The following is a 26,190-nucleotide window of genomic DNA, read 5'->3' as shown; positions in this document are numbered from 1 at the left end:
AAATTGGGCTAGCTAATTAGCAAGGGATGGGATCAAATTGGTCTCCAAAAGAGCAAGGGTTTCCACACGTGCTAGCATGCTTACCGGAACCCTGATTAAATCCAAAATTCTAATCAATCTTTTTTAAAAGGGTCCTTGGACAATTTCTATATGTGTGTGACCCATTGGGTTCCACGTCTAGCTAGTAGTAGGTCCAGGTATAAGTTGACCAAATTTGATTAGATTTTAATTTAATCAATTTTGGTCCAATCGAGCTAACCCGAGTTCAATAATTAGAATCATTTCTAATTGGCAATTGAATTAAACTCTTTAATTCGATCAAAAAATCTACAAGTTAAGATTGACGTCTAGCAATGTATCATGACTACCCAGAAGATATGAAATTTGATGAAAATATCAAATCTACCCTTCAGTGGCAAATTACCATGCAATTCAATCCTTCGATCATCCTTGCACCCTGAATATGTTCATAAGTACGGAATCATGTCAAACTCAAACACATATTCATATCGATTCTCAATTAACCAATAATGACTCTAATGAAGAAGCATTAGAAACTCTTTCTAATCTCCTTCCTACTTTTGGCCAAAAGACTTTTCTGAGTCATCTAGGATTGAGAATACACAGGATGCGATCTCCTCTTACTAGGAGTGATCGATTCCATATTGACCTACTCACAACCTTCATACACACTCCACCATATCCAGAATACCCCGTACATGTCTTAATGCCATGCCTGGGTATGAACCAAAATATGAGTTCATGTGCATAAGATTTTATGGTAGTTTCTGGTCCAAGGATCACTTGCACAACTCCCACTTAGAGAACTATCTTTGACATGCAAATAAGACTTCCATAAGATGTTCTCTTTCTTTGAGTCAATTTAGTGAACTTATTTCTTAAATGAGCACCCACATTCTTGTATTAGTGTCTCACACAAGTGGCTAGTGAGATCTGCCACCCTCTCCATTGAGCATATATAGGATATGCCAGTCTATCTAGAATATTGATCTCCAACTCAATGCTCCTACGATCAAAAATATTTAAGATTAAGATTTTAGGTCTCACTAGCATGACCCATTCATGTCTCCTAAAATCATTATCCTAATCTTTGAGGTTCATCATAATCTTAGAAATAATAAGATGCAGCTAATATGATGAATCAATACCTCAAATAATAATAAATATCATTTCATGAGTTGAAATATTATAAAGAAAGTCCCATCGCAACACACTTACGATTGGCTTGTAGGGCACTTTTTTTTCAATCTCTCACTTGCACTAAAGCCAATCGCCTTTGTATCTCATACAATCATGATGATAATCATATAGCTACTGAGATATGGCCTTAGTGAATGGGTCTGCTGTATTGTTCTTTCTATCTACTCGTTTAAGGATAACATCTTGTCTCTAACAAGATGGAAACATCTGAGGATGTGCTTGGATCTATAATGAGACCTAGGTTCCTAATTTTGAATAACGGTCCTAGTGTTATGAAAATAGAGTGACACCGATCCTTCAATCTTAGGAACGACTCTTAAATCCATGATGAGTTTTTTCATCCAGACAGCTTCCTTAATGGCTTCACTAGTAGCAACTTACTCTGGCTCAGTAGTTGAGTCAGCTACTATCTGCTGTTTGGAACTCTTCCAACTCACTACCCCATTAATTAGGATAAATATATACCCTGATATTGACTTGCTATCATCTACTTTCCAATGATCCTTCCTTAGATTAGCCTGAAATCTACTAGCTATGCCCAAAGCATAAGCTACATCAGGCTTGGTACATAGCATGGCATACATAATTGATCCCACAGTCGAAGAATAAGAGATTTCATTCATCCTTTTCCTCTCTTCTGGTGTCTTTAAGACATATTTTCTTAGAGAGACGTATACCATAACTTACAGACAAGTAACCTTTCTTACTTGTCTCCATATTAAATCTCTTTAATATGAGATCTATGTACCATGATTGGGATAAGCCTAACATCCTTTTAGATCTATCTCTATAGATCTTTATACCCAGTATATAGGATGCTTCACCCTAGTCTTTTATGGAAAACTTATTTGATAGTCAGGTTTTGACTGATTGCATTATTAAGATATCATTCCCAATGAGCAGTATGTCACCGACATACAGAACCAAGAAGATAATAACACTCCCACTTGTCTTCTTATATACACATGGTTCATCCATATTTTTGATAAAGCCAAACTCTTTGACTGTCATATCAAATTGGATGTTTCAGCTCCTTAAAATTTGCTTCGATCCATAGATGGATCTCGTTAGCCTGCATACTTGATTTGCTCTCCCACTTGAGACAAATCTCTCTGGCTAAGTCATATAGACCTCTTCCTCTAGATTACTATTGAAAATCAGTCTTGACATCCATTTACCAAATTTCATAATTATAGTATGCTGCTATAGCAAGCAAAATCTAGACGGACTTGAGCATAGCAACTAGTGAGAAGGTTTCATCATAGTCAATTCCTTGCCTTTGACTGAAACCCTTCACTACTAACCTAGCTTTGTAGGTTTCTACTTGGCCATCTACTCTGATCTTCCTTTTGAAGATCCACTTGCACCCTATTGGGGTCACACCCTCAGGTGCATCAACCAAGGTCTACACTTGGTTGGTATTCATCAAGTCCATCTCAGATTTCATAGCTTTCAGTTATCTATTTGAGTCTCTATTCATGACAGCTTCCGAATAGGTCAGTGGATCAACATTCTAAATGATGTTGATAGAATTGTCATTCTTAATGACAAAATTATATCTCAGAGATGCTTGACGCACTCTATCTGACCTTCAAAGAGGAGGTGTGTATAGTGGATGTACCTCATCCTTGGGTACTTTTGATTGAGGATCTTCTTATGGTCCAACCACTGGTATTTCTAGATCGATTTGTAGATCATGAACTTTCATAAATTCAATATTCCTCCCATTACCTCTTTCTTGGATAAATTCATGTTTCAAGAAAGTGGCATGCCTACTAACAAATACTTTTTGTTCAGTAGGGTGGTTGAAATAGTATCCATTATTTTCTTAAGATATTCTACAAACCTACACTTGTCTGATCTAGCATTAGGCTTATGTCCAAAAATATTTTTGACATAAGTAGAACAGCTCAAAGTCTTAAGATATTTAAGATTAGGCTTCCTTCCATTCCATATCTCATATGGAGTGCTTGCAATAGACTTCGAAGGCATTCTGTTTAATATATATTTGGTAGTCTCTAAGGCATTATCCCTAGAAAAATATTGAGAGATCGGTGAAGCATATCATAGACCGCACCATATCCATTAAAGTATGATTTCTCCTTTCTGCTATACTATTTAACTGAGGTGTATAAGGAAGGGTCCATTCAGAGAGAATACCTTTACTTTTAAGATGATCAAGAAATTTACTAGATAAGTACTCTCCTCTTCGATCAGATCGAAGAACTTTGATACTTTTTCCAACTTATTTCTCGACCATACCTTGATACTCTTTGAACTTATCAAAAGCTTCAAATTTATGTTTCATAAGATACACATATCCGAACCTTAATAATTCATCTGTAAAGATAATAAAATAGGAGTATCTTCTTCTGACCTGAGTTATTATCAGTCCATATACATCTATATGTACTAGAGCTAATAATTCACCTGTCCTCTCTCCATATCCAGAAAATAGAGTCTTGATCATCTTACCCATGAGACAAGATTTATAAGTTCTCAATGATTCATAATCATTTGGGTCAAAAAATTTTTCTTTGTACAACTTGTTTATCCTTGACTCACTAATATGATCAAGGCGACAATGTCAGAGATATGTGAGACATTCACATTTTCTCTCTTTCTTTTCATATTTCTTTCAATATGAAAAATATTTTATTGAGTGTAAGAATTAAAAGATTGTTATCAATATAACCACTACCATAAAATTCATTAGAAAAAAAATGAAACATTCATTTTCCATTAGCTTTATTTCATAACTTTATTTTAATAATAAAGGTATAGAAATAATATTTCTAATAATCTTTGGCATGTAATAATAGTCTTTTAATTTTAAAATTTTGCCTGAAGGTAAATCAAGCATACAGGTTTCCACAGCCTCTGCACTAATGGACTCTGATAAACACTTAGATTAAGTCATTTAAAGCAAAAAATTATATTTAATTTATTTTATTTATTAAGAATTTGATAATTTTTTTTATATTTTACAGGAAAAGTGACCGCCGATACAAAGAATCCGATTCATAGATCAAAAAGACTCAAGTTTGAAGAAAATTAGACTTAAAATAAAATTAAAATAAAAGAAGGATGCATACGGTATTATAGAAAATGAAGATACTATGCAAGGAATCTAAAAAGGATATTGGCGTCATTTTAAAGAAACAAAAGTTTTTTTTTGGTAATCAAAAAGAAACAAAAGCTTCCTGGGCGTGCGAGTGGGCGCGGGCACAAGCGCGGCATCGCGAGCGGGCGTGCGCACACACGGCATCGCGGGGGCGCGGGTGCGGGCATACGGGTACGGGCGCACGGCAGGCAGACGCGAACAGACGAACAGATGCTCATTAAAAAAAAAAATTATTAATATTTGGAAATATTTTAAGAGGAAAGATTTATATTTTCTTTACTGTTTGTGATCTTTTAGTCCTTAGCATTTTTTTTAGTCCTACATCGGAAAACCATGTAAAACTCCTCCCTCTTAACACCTATAAAAAGGCTTTTGTACTCCCATTGGAAGAGGAGCTCAGAAATTCTTTTAGAGCCTTGCATAGAGGAATAGAAAGGAACTACTTCATGAGCAGCTAGACTAGCAGTCTCGGGAGTGGAGAAAAAATTTTATAACGACACAGAGATAGTTTATTGTTCTAAACTTTCTTGTATTTCTTTATATGCAATAAAGATTATGCTTTTTATTTAAATCATCATGAGTTCTTTATTTGCTCTCTTTCATATGCTTTTATTTATGCTTTCCTTTTAGATTAATATTAGGAACAACTTTTACTTTCGGAGATGCATCATGATCTACGGGTACGGGGCGTGCCGAGGAAAGAAGAGTTATTTACCTAGTACTTTTCGGAGACACGCCGTGATCTATGGGTACGGAGTGTGCCAAGAAAAGATAGGTATTTTTTCTAAGGTTAATCGCATCTAAAAAAGAGATACAACTCTTCTAGTGCAAAATTAATTCAAAACTCCCGAGCTCTTTATTTTCTAATTACATCAATTTTAAGATAATTTATTTTTTAAATCAAAACAATGCTTCTTTCTTTTATTTTATAATCTTAACTTAGCTTAAGGTCCCTGAGGATACGATCTCAACTCATCCTACCTACGTAGTGAGTAGAGTTATTTTTGATGCTATCAACAACTACGCATCAAATTTTGGTGCCATTGTCAGGGATCTTGACACGGTTGAATTAAAAAAAAAAAGCCACTGATATTTCATAACACTTAACTAAAATAGCATAACCTCAAATATAAAAATTTCTAACTTGATTGGACACCTTGTTTCTTTGCATCTCATATCCATAATTAATCTTAAGGGCAATAACCCATTAATCAGATAAAGTGGGGATTTGATCACCCTTCCTTGGCCCACAAATCACTCTCTTGCATTTGCATAACCTAGACCTTAATCTAAAATTAATTAGACGTTGACCCCTAAGGATTTTGAGCTCATTAGGACAAGTGACCTTGAGAGTTGAACCGGGTTAGATTTGGTCAGCTAGCTAGTGTCTAGGCAAGTGGTTTGTGGGACGACTGGGCCCAAAGGAAGGTGGTTTTTAATTGGTTCCGTTCGCTGACCTGGCCAATTTAATTGGTGTCTAAGGAAAGCAACGGGGGGGACTCCCACCAACCTTACACTTACCTGGCCAGTTGGTTGGTCAAGCTCTGACTTGGAGGGCTTGAAGGCTAACTACAGTTAGGAGCTGTCTAGAACTAGGGTAACTTTAGGATAGAGAGTCCACTGCGTGTTAACTTGATTGTAATTAAAATCTAACCACAACTAATTCTTCTATTAGTTTTAGGACTTCTTAGGATCTCTTCTTTATAACTCTTTTCTCTCCTCTCTTCTCCTCTTAATAAAAAAAAAAAATCCTTAACAGACTAGGATAATCCTACATAGACCTTTTAAGTTGCATGTTAGGTCGACGATCACTAAAACCCGACTTGCAACCATTAGATGAAGAATTAGAAAAGACTCTTAGGACTATCCGAGTTAGAAATATGGCTGCACCTGGTGAGGCTAATCCTCCACACTCATTGAGAGAATACTTCACTCCATCCTCGTATACGTACTCTCCATGCATTCAAGCACCTCCAGTAGAAGCTACCCAATATGAGATTAAGTCTAGCATTATTCAAATGTTGCCATCGTTCTATGGACTTAGTAACGAGGACCTATACAAACACTTGGATGAATTTTTTGAAATTTGTACCATAGTAAAAATCCAAAACTTCTTAGATGATGCCCTTAGGTTGAAACTGTTCTCTTTCTCACTTAAGGACAAAGCCAAACATTGGTTAAACTCCTTAGACTCTATAACCATTTCAAATTGGGATCAGCTTTAGAGAGAATTTCTAAAAAAATACTTTCCAATCGAAAAAATAAATCAAATTAGAAAAGCTATCACCAGTTTTTCCCAATTGGAGGGTGAACTTTTTCATGAGACATGAGAAAGGTTATGGGACCTCATTCATAAATGTCTACACCATGCTGTCCCTAAATGGCAACTTTGTCAGTATTTTTATGATGGTCTATCAGAGAAACATCGACAAATGGTTGATGCATCATGTGGTGGGACATTCATGCTAAAGAGTGAGGATGAAGCCTGGCAGCTCTTTGAAACACTCAATGAGAATTTTCTACATCATATATCTGCCACTTCTAGAGAACAACCCATGCTTCAACAAAAAAGAAGTAGAATTTATCAGATTGGAAACGTCATGGATATCCATAGTAAGGTAGATGAACTGTCCCAAAAATTAGACCGTCTTCTAAATACTGGACAATCCCCGATTCCACCTAACCCAATCCAAGAAGTTTGTGCATTGTGTGCAAGTCCAAACCATTTTGTTAGTGAATGCCCCAGCCGCACCTCAATTTTCTGAGTTTGTGTACGAGCAGGTTCAGCAACCTCAAGTCCAACAAGCTCGCAGACCAGGAAACGATCCTTATTCAAACACTTATAACCCCGGCTAGAGAAACCATCCAAATTTTTTCTGGAGACCACAACCAATGGTTGACCCTGCCGCACCTCGACCTCAATATCAGGACCCAACATATAGGCATGGACCATACCATCAATTTCAAAATGCTCCTCAACCGTCTACTACTGGTCACAGCTCAGCTTTTGAAGAAAAAGTTCTGAAAGCACTAGAACGATTAGAAGTCAACACTCAGATCCTTAACTCCCACACACAATCCATTGCTAAGCTAGAGACCCAAATAGGTCAACTAGCGATTACATTCAGTAGGAGGGAAGGAGGAAAATTACCTTGCCAACCCGAGAGCAACCCAAGAGGGCAATTTGTGATTGAGAGTTCTAATACCCCAGAAGTTTTTTCTAAATATACCAAATCAATCATGACTCTGAGAAGTGGGAAGGTCATTGAACACACTAGTAAAACCAATGAGACCGACCCTAAACCTCTAACTGAATCCAAATCACCCAAGAACAAGGAGGATCTTAAAATAGAGAATGAACCAACTGCACCAGAATCATCTTACTTGCCTAAAGCCCCATTTTCAGATGCCCTGAAAGTCCCTATTTTTGCAGATAAGAAGGGAGGAAGACTCGACGAGATGTTGAAATTGTTTAAGCAAGTCCAAATTAATCTTCCCCTTCTTGACGCAATCAAACAAGTCCCTGCTTATGCCAAATTTTTGAAGGATTTGTGCACCCAAAAATATAAATCTAGATCATAAATCCCAAAGAAAGTATGCCTCACTGAACAGGCTAGTTTTGTCTTCCAGCATGCTACTCCTCCAAAGCTTAAGGACCCAGGAGCCCCCATCATTTCCTGTGTTATAGGAGATTATCACATTGAAAAAACTCTTCTGGACTTAGGGGCAAGTGTGAATCTTTTACCTAGTTCGGTGTTTGAACTTTTTGGATTCGAAGAACTGAAACCCACATCAGTCACACTGTAGTTAGCCGACCAATCAATTAAGGAACCACATGGAATGCTTGAGGATGTCTTGGTTAAGGTAGATGAGTTTTACTTTTCAGTTGATTTTCTGGTTCTCGACATGGAACTAAGTGGCAACCCAAGATAAATTCCCATCATCTTAGGACGACCCTTCCTAGCTACGGCAAATGCATGCATTAATTGTAAGACAGGAGTCATGGACGTATCGTTTGGGAATAAAAAACTGAGACTGAATGTGTTTGGTGCTTCCCAAGGACCATCAATGGATAGTTGCTTCGAAGTAGATACACTATAAGACATTATAGAAGATGCAACACCCACAATTCTAGCACCAGACCCCTTAGATACTTGCTTGGCTCACTTTGGAGTGTATGACTTTAAGGGATATATGAAAGAAGTTAACACCTTGTTGGATACACCACACGATAAAACCACTCCTCCATGGATAATCAAGTATGAGCCATTGCCCACCTTTTGTTGGTTTTATTGCATATGACATCTGGCTGAAGACGTTAAACTTAGCACTTTTTGGGAGGCAACCCAAATTTCTTTTATTTTGTTTTAACTGATCTTCATTTTTTTTTTAATAAAGGACCACTCTGTATGGAAGAGTCTGTCAATAAACTTGATGTTTGGCTGAAGACGTAAAACTTAGCACTTATTGGGAGGCAACCAAATAATTTCATATATTTTTTTTTACTTTATTGCAGCTACAGGAATTTAGAACAAGAGCCTATTAATCAATGAAGCTATCTTCAACTTTCAAAGCAAAATTATCCCAGGTGCACTCTCTCCTTTTATTTTCTTTGCTTTCCTACTCCATTGAGGACAATGTAGATTAAGTTGAGAGGAAGGAAATAAAAATTAATCAAATCTTCGAGTATGGTCAGAAATAATTAGTTTTGTGTATCCAAATTTTATTTTGATTAAGAGTCAAATCTGCTTCATGAGAGAGTGGGTGGAAAGGTCGAGGTATGCAAAAGTTCTCCTTAAAATATACTTTTTATTTAAAAAAAAAATATTGGTTTTCTACTGAGTAACCGGGCCCCTTCGCCTAAGTAAGTGTTGTGGTTCGCGTAAAAAGGTGGACAATGTTAAAAAAAAAAAAGTGGATAATAAGGGGACTAAATTGTAAGAAGATAATAAACCCCTCTCACATTAAGTTAGAGGATTTAAAGAGTAAAGTGGGGAGTTGGTGAAAGAAAAGCTCTTGAAATTTTTTTAGTTAATACTCATCCACTAATTGGGTCAAATTGATAATCCAATGAAGTATCTCTTTAATGGTCTGACCAGGTAGCATCTACCTTTTGGGATGCCTAGCCTAACCTTTTATTCAAGACCGAGTCGATACACAATGCTGATATATCTATTTTACTCGAGGACGAGCAAAATTCAAGTTGGAGGGTGTGATAAATACTTAATTTAAGTCATTTAAAGTAAAAAATTATATTTAATTTATTTTATTTATTAAGAATTTGATGCTTCTTTTTATGTTTTACAGGAAAAGTGATCGTCGATATAAAGAGTTCGATTCGTAGATCAAAAAGACTCAAGTTTGAAAAAAATGAGACTTAAAATAAAATTAAAATAAAAGAAGGATGCATACGGTATTATAGAAAATGAAGATACTATGCAAGGAATCTAAAAAGGATATTGGCATCATTTTAAAGAAACAAAAGTTTCTTTTTGGTAATCAAAAGGAAACAAAAGCTTCCTGGGCGCGCGAGTGGGCACGGGCATAGGCATGGGTGCGCGAGTGGGCGCGGGCACAGGCGCGGCATCGCGAACGGGCATGCGCAGATGCGGCATCGCAGGGGCGCGGGTGCGGGCATGCAGGTACTGGCGCGTGGCAGGCGGACGCGAACAGATGAACAAATGCTCATTAAAGAAAAAAAATTAATAATATTTGAAAATATTTTAAGAGGAAAGATTTGTATTTTCTTTATCTGTTTGTGATCTTTTAGTCCTTAGTATTTTTTTTAGTCCTACATCGGAAAACCATGTAAAACTCCTCCCTCCTAACACCTATAAAAAGGCTTTTGTACTCCCACTGGAAGAGGAGCCCAGAAATTCTTCTAGAGCCTTGCATAGAGGAATAGAAAGGGACTACTTCATGAGCAGCTAGGCTAGCAGTCTCGGGAGTGGAGAAAAAAATTTATAACGACACAGAGATAGTTTATTGTTCTAAAGTTTCTTGTATTTCTTTATATGCAATAAAGATTATGCTTTTTATTTAAATCGTTAAGAGTTCTTTATTTTCTCTCTTTCATATACTTTTATTTATACTTTCCTGTTAGATTAATATTAGGAACAACTTTTACTTTTCGGAGATGCACCATGATCTACAGGTACTGGGCGTGCCGAGGAAAGAAGAGTTATTTACCTAGTACTTTCTGGAGACACGTCATGATCTATAGGTACGGGGTGTGTCGAGGAATCGCATCTAAAAAAGAGATACAACTCTGCTAGTGCAAAATTAATTCAAAACTCCCAAGCTCTTTATTTTCTAATTACATCAATTTTAAAATAATTTATTTTTTAAATCAAAACAACGCTTCTTTCTTTTATTTTATAATCTCAACTTAGCCCAAGGTCCCTGAGGATACGATCTTGACTCATCCTACCTACGTAGTGAGTAGAGTTATTTTTGGTGCTATCAATGACTATGCATCAGACTCTCTACTTGCACCATAAAGCTCGAGGTTATCTCTTTTCAGATCTTTGATATTTTGTAGTTGCAGTAACGAACTACAAAAGTGCGATCCACTGGTGGTATCCAATATCCAGATATCAGAGTCTGAATCACTCAATAAAAATAGGTCTATATCATATACACACCTTTTGGTGTTATACTTGCACCCTACTTCAATCTTACAAGATTATTCTTGCAATTATACTCTCAATTTTCAAATTTGCCATAAATAATATCCATACAGACATCATTACCTTCTCATTATTACTGTCCAATCTAGGGTCAGAAATATCCAGAATATCGAAATTCTTTTCTGATATAAACCTAATTTGTAAGTTCTTCAACCAATCCACATAGTTGTATCGATCAACATAGTTTTATTTATTATATCATGGGGTGAAAATAAAGAAATTATAATGTAGACTTAAATCTACATAAAATAATAGTATAAGCAGAGCACTCATGTTTGACATGCATAACTAGATAAGGACTTTTAAAACTAGTTATGTCTCCCACTATTTTATTAGATACCATATCCCTCTCCTATGGTAAACGAGATATATTTTATATTTATCTTAGTGAAATTGAGAACCTAATTTCTCATAATGATCTTGTGTTAACACAACAAACCCTTATGAGTTCATAGGTAGGAAACTCTTTTCAATTACATCTCATGCAATTCTCAATATTTTATCTTGACCTCTAAAATATTATTAGCCTTGTGTTAACACAACAAGCTATAATATTTTAGATAAGTAAGATCCTTCATTTCAATACAATCAAAATCAAATATAGTTGTCCTTGTGTTAGCACAACAAAGCAGTATATCCAAAATTACCGTAAGCATCTTTTATGCACCAGGATTATGTTATATCAATCCTTATGACAAGCCTTATGGTAACACAACCAACTAGCCATAGTTCATGATGTAACATTAACCTAGCATGAAGGAAGGCCCTTAGTAGTGTTTAAAATACTAAGCTACCTTCATTCAAGATTCGAACTAATCTAATTGGCCAGAAAAGTATTAAGATTGGTGGGGGTCCCCCCATTGCTTTTCTTAGATACCAATAAAATTGGCCAGATCAGCAACGGAACTAATTAAATAACCACCGCACTTGAAAACACTCCTTAGACATCAATTAATTAATCGATTCAAAAAAATAGGTCAGCTTCTGGTTCACAACATTACGACTTAATATAATTTTTATGAGGGCTTTAATGGTCTCAACACATCCTAATTCAATCTATCACAAGAATGCACTATAATAGTTGTATCTTAATAATCATAACAACTAATTATGGCATCTTATCATATCTCTAAGATATGAAAGCAGAATCATACAATATGATTATAACTAAATATCTTAAGCATATCATATATGCATGAAGTTCTAATAACATGAATGAATATAAAACACTCTTTTCACGGTTCTTCTTCTTGGAACATCACAATGGCACCCCTACATGCCATAAGAGTACCCTATTGAATAGGAAGAGAGGATCTCTGAACCCTACTTGCTCTTATGACCGGACAGTCTGGTGATGAACTCCAATTAGAGTACTAAGCTACTAAGAAAATTTTACACATACATCATGCAATTTATATTTAAAATATATCTCTAAGACATGATAGGGTTTGGATGTTCAATCGGGTTCAACCCTTGACCCGACTTGAACCAAATCAAAAACTCATGCTTGATCATAATTAAGATAATAATTTAATATTTGATTACATAAATCAAGATAGGCTCTGATACCACTGTTGGATTCTGGTGGCACAGTAGAAGAGTTAGGTGTTTAAAATTTTTATTCAAAACATCCAATGCACCGGAAGCCCTAATGCCCAGAAACTCTTGGCTATAATAATCAAAGCATAATAAATATAAATTAGGATAAGAAGAATACCTATAGCGCTAATCTCAATTTCTACAAGGCATCCAAGTGTCCGTCCTCTAACAGTGATCCACACAAAAATTGAACCAAAGACAGTAATCCTTCTTTACCTTACTCAAGAGTTCTAGGCCCTAGAACTTGACTAGCCTCGTATCGGTCAAGTTTCTTCAAGAACCTGACCTCACCCTCTTAGAAGCTCCTCTAAACTTTTGATTCTCCTTCTTTAGGACCCTTACAACTCTTGTTAGGATCAGATAAAGCTTTGTCTTAAATTCTAAAGCCTTGTCTTAAATCCCAAAGCCTTGTCCTAAAACTAAGATAGGTTGTAAAAAAGAAAAGAGAGCAACAGGAGAGAAATTGGAAACCCCTCTTTGATTCATCGGATACCCAGCACCCCGATCTATTTATAGCCATCAGAGGGATGCCAAAAGAGAGGGACATGCCTTATCCAAAAGATGTATCTGATCTGATAAGGCATATCTAATCTGATTATCAGCGATAAGAGTTCCTTCAAGCAGAAGGACTCTTATCCATGATACGTCGATCAGCACCCTGGTCTGTACGCATGCAACCAAAGAAGAGATGTTTTCACATCCCTTCTCAAATCAAAAAAATCCTCAAAAATTCATGTGGATTGGGAATTCAATCTAAATTCTAGAAAATGAAAAGTAGTGATAAAATTCTCATGAAAAGATGCTCTGCTCGCACCTCTTCATGGGAGTACTGATCACCAAGCGTGCGGGCATCAGGACTGACTTATGGCATCCAGATAAGTCTAGAAAAATTTCAAAAAAATTATCAAACATAGCTTATCAAATGTAGAATGTTATCACCAGAAATTATTCTAATCTGAAAGCATTTTCTAGGGAGAAGGACTCTCCAAATCATAGAGAGACGCAATGCTTCTGCGCGCACGCACGAGACATCCTTCTTTTTTCAAATTTTTCTCTTCCCAAAAAATTCTAGAAAAAATATATATCTTGCTTTGAGATGTGTAACAAAGGATGGAGGGTGATGTGGGCTATCACACATATTTTAATATCATAAAAAATAATATTTTTTCTTCTATCCACGTCAACACTTGTACGCAGAACCTGTTTTGCTCCAAGAGTCCACCACAACTTGGACTCTTCATAATTGGTGTTAACATGGGATGTGATGCCTTAATTTGGGCTGCTTCCAGGTGATATGACCTGACCCAAATGTTTATTAAATTGAGCTAGCTAATTAGCAAGGGATGGGACCAAATTGGTCTCCAAAGGAGCAAGGGTTTCCACACGTGCTAGCATGCTTACCGGAACCCTGATTGAATCCAAAATTCCAATCAATCTTTTTCAAAAGGGTCCTTGGCCAATTTCTATATGTGTGTGACCCATTGGGTTTTACATCTAGCTGATAGCAGGTCCAGGTATAAGTTGACCAAATTTGATTAGATTTCAATCTAATCGATTTTGGTCCAATCGAGCTAATCTGAGTTCAATAATTAGAATCATTTCTAATTAGCAATCGAATTAAACTCTTTAATTCAGTCAAAAAACCTACAAGTCAAGATTGATGTCTAGCAACGTATCATGACTACCCAAAAGATGTAGAATTTAATGAAAATACCAAATCTACCCTTTAGTGATAAATTACTATGCAATTCAATCCTTCGATCATCCTTGCACCCTGAATATGTTCATGAGTATGGAATCATGTCAAACTCAAATACATATTCATATCGATTCTCAATTAACCAATAATGACTTCAATGAAGAAGCATTAGAAACTCTTTCTAATCTCCTTCCTGCTTTTGGCCAAAAGACTTTTCTGAGTCATTTAGGATTGAGAATACACAAGATGCGATCTCCTCTTATTAGGAGTGATCGATTCCATATTGACCTACTCACAATCTTCATATACACTCCACCATATCCAGAATACCCCGTACATGTCTAAATGCCATGCCTGGTTATGAACCAAAATATTAGTTCATGTGCATAAGATTCTATGGTGGTTTCAGGTCCAAGGATCACTTGCACAACTCCCACTTAGAGAACTATCTTTGACATGCAAATAAGACTTCCATAAGATGTTCTCTTTCTTCGAGTCAATTCAGTGAACTTATTTCTCAAATGAGCACCCACATCCTTGTATTAGTATCTCACACAAGTGGCTAGTGAGATCTGCCACCCTCTCCATTGAGCATACATAGGATGTGCCAGTCTATCTGGAACATTGATCCCCGACTCAATGCTCCTACGATCAGGAATATTTAAGATTAGAATTTTAAGATTTTAGGTCTCACTAGCATGACCCATTCATGTCTCCTAAAATCATTATCCTAATCTTTGGGGTTCATCATAATCTTAGACATAATAAGATGCAGCTAATATGATGAATCAATATCTCAAATAATAATAAATATCATTTCATGAGTTGAAAAATTTTAAAAAAAGTCCCATCGCAACACACTTGTGATTGGCTTATAAGGTACTTTTCTTTCAAGATCATATTTTAGAGACTACTCGATATGTGCTCGAGAACATTCCAAGCAAATCGATTACCAAAACTCCATATAGGATATGAAATTGGGTAATTCGATACTCTCTTACTTTAACGTTTGGGATGCCAAACTTATGTGATATGTTCACAAACCGACTAGCTTAGATCTTGGTCTGATAAATATTATTTTAGAAATATTTCTTCTACCTTCCAGATGGACATGAGATGTTCATGAATCTTAAGGCATTCTTTTTGAAAAAGATGTTTCTTGATGAAGAAATTGATACCATTAAGAGCAATCTTGGTGAAGTTTGATAGGTAAAGAAACCAACTCTGACACAAACCAACAGAACCGAAGTTGATTAGATCAAATCCAGAGCCTGATGTAAAGGCATCCTTGAGTAGATATAGTAGAGTACTGTATCAGTCGAATAGATACTTTGGTTTCTAGATTCGAGATAGAAATTTGATCTCTCATACAGATGCAATACAGGGATCTAACATTGAGAAGTGGTTTGGAGCAATTAAACTTGAAATAAAGTCCATAAAGATCAATGATGTATGGACATTCGTTGGTTCAGCTGAAAAGGTAAGACCCATAAGGTGTGAGTGGATTTTAAATGGATAAGAGGTGTAGATAAAAAGGTGGAGATCTATTAATTCTATCTAATTGCCAATGGATTTTATCAAGGTTATAGTGTTGATAATGACAAGATGATTTTTTTATGGCAATCCTCAAGTCTATTCAGATTGAATCAAGCTTCTCAGAATTAGAATATATATTTTGAATATATAGCTTCGTTAAGAATAAAGCAGAATCCTATATGTTTAAATGGATTAATAGTTCTGTAAAACTATTCTTTGTGCTATTTGGATGAAATTTTTTTAATCGAAAATGACATTCCTACATTACAGAGAATAAAAGTTTAGTTGTCATCTCTACTCTCTATAAAGATTTGGAAGGTTATGAGAATCATTCTTAAATATTTATGAATATTAAGGACTAATGGCTCGTTTGTGGAGAATCTAACTTAAAACTTGTGGAATACTGATTCTAGTTTTTAGTCGGATGGGAATAACAAAGTTATGTCAGATTGTATTTTTATCCTAAAAAGATGAGCGACATGCTGGAAAGATTTCATGGAATAGTTAGTAGCCAATTTATTTGTGATATGGAGTTCTTTGCAGCATTGATGTCGGAAAAGAAGTTGTTTGGTTATGGAAGTTCTTAGCGAGCTTGGAGAGATATCCTCCATTGATGGTCCTGTTCTTCTGTATTAACAGCACTACTAGAGCCATAGCTCAAGCTGAAGAACTGATGTTCCATCTATGAACCAAACACTTTCTGCATTGCAATCACCTTATTCGATTAGATCAAAATAAAGTCGATCTCAGAAAGATCGACTGAAAGGAGAACTTGATCGATCCATTGACTAGAACAATTAGATCTAATGAGTTTGATGATCTAAAATAGAAAATGAATATTTGATACCAATCTGATTGGCTTTAGTCCAAGTGAAAGTTGTTGAAAAATATGTCCTAAAGCCAATCATCGAGGTTAATAGATGATTATGCTCCATATAAGTATATGAATTATAAAATAATAAATATTATCTGGAAGATTCATCATAAAAAATATATCTTCTAAAATAGAACTCATATGTTATAATGAAGTCCTTAGAACTACTACCAAAATGATAAAGGAAGATTTATCATATGGTTCTTAAATCCTGCTCACGATCAAATGATTCAATTATCACAAGGACGATAATTATATCGAGTGTAGGTCGTTGTATGTCATATTAGTTGGTTGTTCTCTTAATCAAGATGTGTGGTGATATGAATATGGCATATGGATAATATGTAGGAGTATACTTCACTAAGTGTGACCACTTTTGAAGCACTCTGCTATCAAGGGCTACTCTGATGGGATATGGATATATGTGTCCCTCAGATCTTAGGATGCCTCGATGACTTACAAGCAACTCACTGTGCTTTAGTACTAGACTATCCAAATTTTTAATTTGATGATGAAAAATTTTTGGGTACAATCAAGTACTTGTGAAGTTTGAATGCAAGTCAAGATGAAATTGACCACTCCAAGTAAGATTGGAGATGATGCATCATTGTATTTCAATTTAGCAAAAATTTGATCAAAGTAATCCTAGAAGGAGACACAGAATTTTTGAGGTTGAGACATAATGTGGACCACTCAACTTGGATTGATAGTTTAACTCAAAGTCATCTTTGAGCATAGAGTGTCAAAGTGATGAATTATATGATAACTATATCCATATGGGTTCTAGAGTTTTACTGGGCGTATATTCATCCTATCCAGATATCGAGTCCCATTGCTAGATGGTTATATCAATTAGTATAGAAATTATTCTTGTGCTACCAGTTTAGGTTCGAACCTATAGGGTCACACACATGGAAGTGTTTGTTTGATCAAATGGCTAATCGATGATTATGAATCATTGAAGGATTTAATTATCAATTTGATTGATGATTAATCCTATGTAAATGATATAATAAATTATTTACTAATAGTTAATAAATTAGAAAAATAATTTATTAATAATATAATTATTAATTAGCTCAATTTGATTGAGCAATAGGGATTGGATTAGTTCTAATTGAATTAGATTCAATTAGATTAGCTTTGGATTAATTGGATGCAGTCCTATTGAATAACATGGCTCATTCCAATTGATCTTAGGGATGCATAATTATGAAATTATTTTTTTATAGGATGGGATTAGATCTAATCATATTGGATAATAGGCTTTGATTTGATCAAATATCATTTGATAATAGGCCTGATTGGATCAAGTCCTATTATCAAATAGCTTCCCTGAAACCATCAAGATCTCTATCCCTGGATCAATGAGATTTTAATCTAACTAATTCTTAATTGGATTGGGGCCTAATTGATTTTATAATTAGGCTAGCATTTAATTAGTTAGTTTGTTATAACTAATTCCTAAATTAGTTAGGATTGGATCCAAAGATTGGTTAGAGTTGGAACAGAATCTTGAGTCTTATGTGGAATAGGACTTAACCAACTAAAACACCCCATGTGATATATTCTCCACACCCCAATTTTCACCGTGAGAATTCCTCATGCCCTATAGGATTTCGCACCCCCTCTCTTCCTCCCATGGAAAATAAAGAGGCATCTCATCTCCTCTTTCTGGTCGCCCAAAAACAAGGAGGGGGCGTCCAAGAGTTGGACGCCCCAAGATCCCTCTCGCAACATCCACTTTCTCATCTTCTTCTTGGTATATTTTTTTGATCTTTTTCTGCTAATTTTTTAGCATCAAAAAGAGGCTTCTCTGCTGATTAGACAATAGAAAATTGGAGAAAAAAAGTTTTTTTCAAGGAGAGAAAGATCAAGGAAGAAGAAGGGTCTTCTTTCTTGTGTGCAGCCTTGAAGAAGGAGTTCTTCTTCTAAATTTTTTTTTTAAATAAAAATTAGATTAGATCTAATTTTTAATATATAAATTTAGAAGAAAAATACCATAAAAAATTTGGTTTGGTTTTGGGAATTCTTGAAGTTTTAGATCAAGGAAGAAGATGGATCTTCTTTCTTGTGCGCAGCCTTGAAGAAGGAGTTCTTCTTCTAGATTTTTTTTAAATTTTTTTTAAAATAAAAATTAGATTAGATTTAATTTTTAATATAAAAATTTAGAAAAAAAATATAAAAAAAAATTGATTGGATGTTTAGGGCTTCCTTGAGTTCTAGATCAAGAAGAAAAAGGGAGAAGAAGAGAGAAGAACGGTTCTTCTCTTGGATCCCTCTTTTAGATTTTTATAGATCTCAAAATTTTATATGATTTTTAGTATGAAAAATTAGATTAGATGTAATTTTTATCATAAAAAATTAAAGAAGAAAAGTTCTTCTTAAGGATGTGAAAGAAAGAGAGAAAGGTTATCTCTTGTGCATGAAAAATTGAGAAGAAAGGATTCTTCTCTTGATCTCTATTGTAGAGATAAGATACATAGATCTAGGAAGAAAAGGAGAGGGTCTCTTTATTCTTCAATTCCATCATATTCCTCTCAAATCAGTCAATGGATAATATCTTCACGAGCTAGCACTCCCGGGGAGATCGATCAGCACCAAGACTTCGTGTGGATACCCGTAGAGGTCGGATGCATGTGTGGCTGCCAAGCATCATCAAGAACTATCTATCATAGATTTTGGATATGGTGATGTACTACCCACACTCAGATATAAGATTTTGATCTCAATTAATTTTTAGATGTAATCTAAATATGAATTAGATATGATCTAATTACATATAGATATGATCTGTACTTGCTAAATTTTAGATTTCAGATGTGTATACATGCATATTAGTTTATATCATAGATCCTGTATGATAATTTAGATTTAAACTATACATGCATTATAGATTAAATTATTTAATCTATGCATATTCTACTGTAAAATTTTTGAAAATGCATGCACATCACCCACCACGCTTCCCTTCAATGAGTTCTCCATGACCTCCGTCAAGTCGGGACTCACGATAGAAGGACTGAATTATATGATAACTATATCTAAAAATTCATATATTTATTCTACTAAATTATTAGTATATATTACTAGATATCACTAGTGGATTGTGGGACTCATTGGGCATCATCTTGATTATCGATGACACTAAAAAGGTAGAGCTAAAATCGTTTTAATCCATCGAAAAGAGTTTCGATAATATTATGATGGAAATTATAATATTTCTCACTACCAGATAGAATGAAACCTATGGGGTCACACATTAATAGATTTAATCTTGAATTAACCAATTGGACTTATGAAGTTCTAATTGGATTAGGATTTAATGAAATCCTATAAGGTTTAAGAGAACCATGCTAGCATATGGTTAAACCTAATTTTTCTCTAGACTTTGATTTCTTATTAGATAAGAATTGGATCAAGTCTATTATCTTGAACCTAATCTAAATATATTTTGATTTGAATTTAGTGGGGCACCTATTTATGGGCCCAAAAAGATTAGATTAAGTCAATGAGTTGACTAACTAATCTCTTATTTTCTCCCTTGTTCTTTTCTAATGTGATGATGATTAATTAGAAAGAAGAGATGGCGCATGCTCCTCTTTTTGGAAACTCCAAGATCAAAGAGTTGATCAAGGTTCAAAGAGGCTAAAATTCTACTTAGAGAAGGATCTATAACAAGAAGAAAGATTCAAGGGTGATTTCAATGGATACCTGTAGAGGTTGGATATGTGTGCGGCTCAAGAACCTTCGGATCTAAGATCATTAGTAGCGATGCGTTCCAACCCATACAAGGTATTGAGATCTGATCTCAATTTTTACTTTTAATTTTTATATTATATGCATATCTTAGATCTAGGGCTCAGGTAGATATATATTAGATCTATTGCATGTGGGGTTAAAGGGTTTAACCTAGATCATTTTTCGTTTCTACTTCAAAAAGATTTTGAAATCTATACGTGCAATCCTATCCGATTTTCTAACAGTGGTATCAGAGCCATAGATTTTTTTTGGTATGTATAATCTAATTTTTGATTTAGATCTAAAAGCATGAGTGCTTTAAAATTGATCTTGTGCTGATATAAGGTTGTCCTGATATAGGGTTAATCTCCTATATTGAAAAGATTGTCCTAGTACAAGATTGATAGTTTTTAAAAAATTATTTTTGAAACTTTTAAATCAATCTTTTAGATCTTAAATCAGATATACTTAATCATATTATATCTGAAATTAGAATGATTAAAAGTTCACATCAGATTGATATAAGGTTGTCCCAATATAGGTTTTACCCCTTATATTGAAAAGGTTGTCCTAGTTCGTTGCAAATCTTTTTTTTTGAAAAAATATTTTCAAAGTATTTTAATTATTATTTTAGATCTAATTTTATATATATGAGATATGTGTTTTATTAGTTTTAGATTTGAAACTTAATATATATGTGTGATATATGATTGTAGTTTAGATCTAAAACTGCAAACATGTGAGACATGTTTTAAATATAGATCCTTTAATACATATGCTAGATATGTATTTTGATTTATTTTAGATCTAGATATTTATGCATATATTGATATATATTTTTGATTCATTTTAGATCTGAAAATGATATATATAATACATGGTTTGTGCACCCATGGTCTAAAACTTGCTTTTCAGTCAAATCCTAGATCTAAAATCATAGGATCTTTATTTTTGTTATATGGTAAAGTTGTTTAGATTTGAAAATTATTTCTCATCTAAATTAAAACTTTAAATGATGTAAGAAAAATTTTAATTGCATAAAATATGGGCTTGGGTATGGGTTGAACCAATTAGGTCTAGAGATTAAACTACAATAGGCTCCATGATTAGATCAGGTTAGAATCTTTTTTTCAATTTTGAGTAGTTGATCGAACTCGATCAGATATTGATGGGTTTGGGTTAATAGGAGCTCAAAATTGAGATTAGTTATAGTTGGTCAATCGATTCATACTTGATGTGAATTGACTATCTCAAGATCGAATTTGGCTCCTTGATTCGAGCTTGAATAACTAAGTCAATGTATTCGATTCTAATAGATAATTTGGTATCTAACGTAAGTTTGGCATTCTTGATCGGTGGTCTTTAATTGGGAGCTACTCACATATATGGAATCTATGGTGAGTTAGTGGCATATTCTTTCCATCGATCTCACTTATCTGGTCATTTGGTAGATTATAGATTAAGTCTGGTCAATTAGTGATTCATGTTCACCCATGCCAGCTAGGTGGGTCAAATATGAGATAAGGTGACCTAAATCAGTTTAGTCATTATATTTAATGTATGTGACTAAATATATGAGATCTAAATTAAATCTCCTCAATTGAATATTAAGTCTAGCAGTCTTCCACCATTGTAGAGATACGGGTGCCTATCCTGACGTTGATCGTTCTTGGCTGGTTACAGTGGTTCGGTTGCATCAGGGAGGCATAATCACTTTATTGGCATCTGATGCCCCAAGGTGGAGATGGGGTTGGGCCCAATAACTATTAGGTGAGGTATCCAATGATGGCTTTGCACCTACTGATGAATGGTAGGTCTGACTTAACTAAGAAATGTGTCAATAAATGTTAGGTGAGGCCACAAGACTTAGAGACCAAATTTGTTGCATCTTGCTTGGTGAAGCAATGGATAAGGTGTTGTCCACTCATTGGTTCATGTGTCATCAATAACTATTAGGTGAGGTGCACATGGATCAATAGGAGCACAGTATCCACTAGAAATTGATCGCGTATAGATTTTTATTGCTCCACCCAAGGAGTGTGGGAGATTTTAAAAAATAGTGAGAGTCTTGTTTGTTTTTAAAATCTCCAGAACAAACATCTATCTAGTACAAACATCTAATAAGAAAATATTTTCTCTGTAGATAGCCATGTCAAGTTCCAACCCACTAGCTCAAATCTTGACAGCGATAGGTTGATCGAGTTCAATCATAATGACTGACTCCAGAACTTGAGATTAGATCTCAATTTTGAGAAATTGACTCATGTCCTTAATTAGGCTGAGCCTTCTGAAGGCACATCTGATTTGCTCGTAATTGAAACTTATCTAATGATTTTCTCTTATTCTAGTTGGATGTGGATTATGGTTCGAGTGCATACTTGTACACTTCAATGCAGGATCTAGAGAAAGTTAGAGGGTTAAGAGAAGGTGAGATTATTCTCCAAATCGACAATGGGGAAAGAGTTACTGTCATAGCCGTCGGAACCTACTCTTTGCAATTATCATCAGGATTTAGTTTAATTTTAAAAGATTATTTTTATATTCTTGTAGCTAGTAAAAATTTCATTTTTGTATCTATACTGGCACAAGATAATTATAATTTTTATTTTAATAAAAATTATGCATAATTTATTTTGAAAATAAATATGTTATACGTGCCTATTTGATAGACGATCTTTATCATTTGCATGTGGATGCAAGTGTTAATATTAACGAGCAAATAGTGAATACCATAGGGTTTAAGAGATCTAGAGATAGGATCAGTCAAAAATATCTGTGGCATCTTAGACTAGATCATATTAGAGAGGGCAGACTTAACAAACTAGAGAAAGATGATCTTCTCAGACTATTGACTTTCGAGTCTTTTCAGGTTTGTGAGTCATGTGTTTAAAGAAAAATGGCTAAGCTACTCTTTGTAAGACAAGAAGAAAGGGCCACTGAGTTATTAGCCCTGGTGCACATTCATGTGCGTGGTCCATTCGATGTATAGGTTAAGGGGGGCTATATTTACTTCATAACCTTTACTGATAGTTTCTCACGGTATGAATTTATGTATTTGATGCACCATAAGTCTGAAGCCTTTGAAAAGTTTAAAAAGTTCAGACATGAAATAGAAAAATAGATCAGAAAACTCATAAAGGTTCTTCGATTAGATCGAGGAGGAAAATACCTCAATGGAGAATTTTAAGCCTATCACAAGGATAATGGTATAGCCTCACAATAAACACTGAGGGAAACATAGGTAGTGCTATGCATGCAATTTCAAAATTTTTATATAGTAAAAAAATAAAATTAAACTATTTAATCTAAATTACATGCATAAGATCTAATCTAGACTTCCATGCCATGAAGAAAATATAAAATATGATGTACTTTAGATCTGAAAATAAAAACACACATCGATCTCATCGATGTTGAAATCCTAGATCTAACTATTAGATCTAACGGTATAATCAAAATAGGTTAGAGATGATTACCAAACCAATTAGATTTTGATCTTCTCTGGTCCAACACTTGGAGAGAATATTCCTCAGGTCACTCACAGCCACACAAACTCATCTGGCCTCTATAGAAAAATCCACACGAAGACTAGTGCAGATCAGGGACTTGGAGGTGCTAGCCTGCAAGCAACTTTGACAGCTGGTTTCTTCCTTCTTCTTCAAGCAACTTGGACACTCCAAAGCAAGAGAGAATCTAGAGGAAGAGAGGAGGAGGAGAAGAGGCTCTAGAAATAAAAACCAGTAAGAGAATTGATCATAGGATGTCCAAGAGAGAGGACCCCTTTTTATAGACTAAGAATTAGGGTTTTTACTAGGAAGGGCACCAATAGTCCATGCCAAAACCACCTTCTGGCATTCCAAAAAATTTTAAAAAAATTATTAAGATGTAGAGAAAGATTTTGAAGTCTCACATGTTAGATGTATGCCCTAGATGCCAGATTGGCTGACACATTCCTATACAAATCTAAGGGCAAATTTGTAATTTTGACTATAAATCAATAAATGGGTTATTCTTCTATCACATTGTGTACATTGTGTCTGTGATATATCCTTTGAGTTAGTAGGAATGTCAATTCATATTTTCAAGAGTTGAAAATTTAAGACATGAATTTACATAACTAACTCATAAACAGCTCCTGACCATAGGATCATCACGAGGATGGTAATTGATCTGGAAGGTTGGTGTACAATCACTTTCTTAGGATAGATGTGTCTTGAGTCTACAGTGTGGAGACACCGAAATGAGAGTATAGGTATTCATTGAGATTGAGAGTACTAAGCATGATCATATCGAGCAGTCATAAGGAAGTCTACCTTCTCGTCGATGACTAGCTCGATGCTGCAGTTGTGTGTCTAATTCTTTAACCTGAGGTGCATCGACAGTTCACCTTGAGTGTGTTATAGTTTGACTATACCATAACTCAGTCTCCTAGCCATTCAAAATTTTGAGGTGTATGTTGGCTGTAGCATATTCATTGTAGGAACTAGGTCGCACCAAGATGGGATCTATCAACCTCAGTAGATGAGAGGAGTAGTCCTATGATGATCGAAAGATTGAGTCCTTAAGCCCATGGCCATGACAGAGTGAAATAATAGAAAAGAGTTTTCTATTAAGGTTTCACATCGGACTTGGATCGATCGATTGATTCATATGACTGATGTTGGGTTTGATGAGTTCACCTTAACCCTAATTTAGTCAGGACTCATGATAGAGGAACTCAATCACACAGGTAGCTGCACCGAGAGGTTCATCTTCAGTTCTGATGGGTTGCCACCATATACTGCTAGATATCACTGGTGGATTTTGAGAGCAATTAGAATGATCTTGATGATCGATCATTCTAATTGTCTGAATCAGAAGAGTTCTGATCCATCGAAAAGAGTTTTGATGATGTCGATAATGAGATCACGACATATCTCATTACCATATAGAATTGAACCTAACTAGATCACACTAACAAGGGTTAGGATCTGGATGTCATCAATTGGGCTAGCCTAATTGATTTGGATTAGATCTAATTAGGTTCAAAGAAATCGTGCTAGCACACGATTGAGCCTAACTTTCTCCTCGTGTAATCTTTTCTATCTCAACTGAGCCAAATATGATTTGACTCACCTAAAGAACCTTGAGAAGATTTCTCTTAGTCTAAATGAAGCTTGTCTAGCTCAAAAAAGTCTTGTCTTAATTCATGAGATGAATTTAAGACAACACCTGCTAATTCCTGACACCTGCCATTTTCATTTTAGGATATCTGTCAAATGTTGACATAAGGGTCTTAAACTGAAGGCCACTTAGCAAGAGCTCATTGAAAAATTTTTATGGAGTATCCACATGCCAAATCCATATTAAATTAGGTGCCATAATCAGATTATGGCATGAGCCCAATTGGATTAAGTGGGCACCCCAAGTGGATAAGGATGGAGAGTCTTGATCAACATGGACTCTTGGGCGTCACCTCCCTTGTGCTTATCGAAAGATGGTGCCAACATAGGAGAGAGGGTGGGGGTTCTTATCTGATGTGATCAGATGATATCACTCCACCAATCAGAATTTTTTTAAGATTTATTAGAATTTTTTGATTGGTCGAATGATGTGGCACTGCACAGCGCAGCAGGGTCTATATAAACCCTGTCTGCGCCTAGGGTTTTGAGATTCTACTCCCTACCCAGCAAAAGCCAGCCACCCCTCCTCTTCACCACATCCTCCC

General features: G+C 35.1%; 1 non-coding gene across 1 annotated transcript; it reads right to left on the bottom strand.

Annotated features, from left to right (window-relative positions):
* Nucleotides 1-6,613: 6,613 nt before the first annotated feature.
* LOC140852303 (small nucleolar RNA R71) lies at nt 6,614-6,719 on the bottom strand. Its single transcript, XR_012135205.1, has one exon. It is a non-coding gene; the product is annotated as a small nucleolar RNA R71 (small nucleolar RNA).
* Nucleotides 6,720-26,190: the final 19,471 nt, after the last annotated feature.

The sequence above is a fragment of the Elaeis guineensis genome, chromosome 10 (genome assembly GCF_000442705.2).
Source record: "Elaeis guineensis isolate ETL-2024a chromosome 10, EG11, whole genome shotgun sequence".
Lineage (NCBI taxonomy): Eukaryota > Viridiplantae > Streptophyta > Magnoliopsida > Arecales > Arecaceae > Elaeis > Elaeis guineensis.
This window is presented reverse-complemented; position numbering and strand designations above follow the sequence as displayed.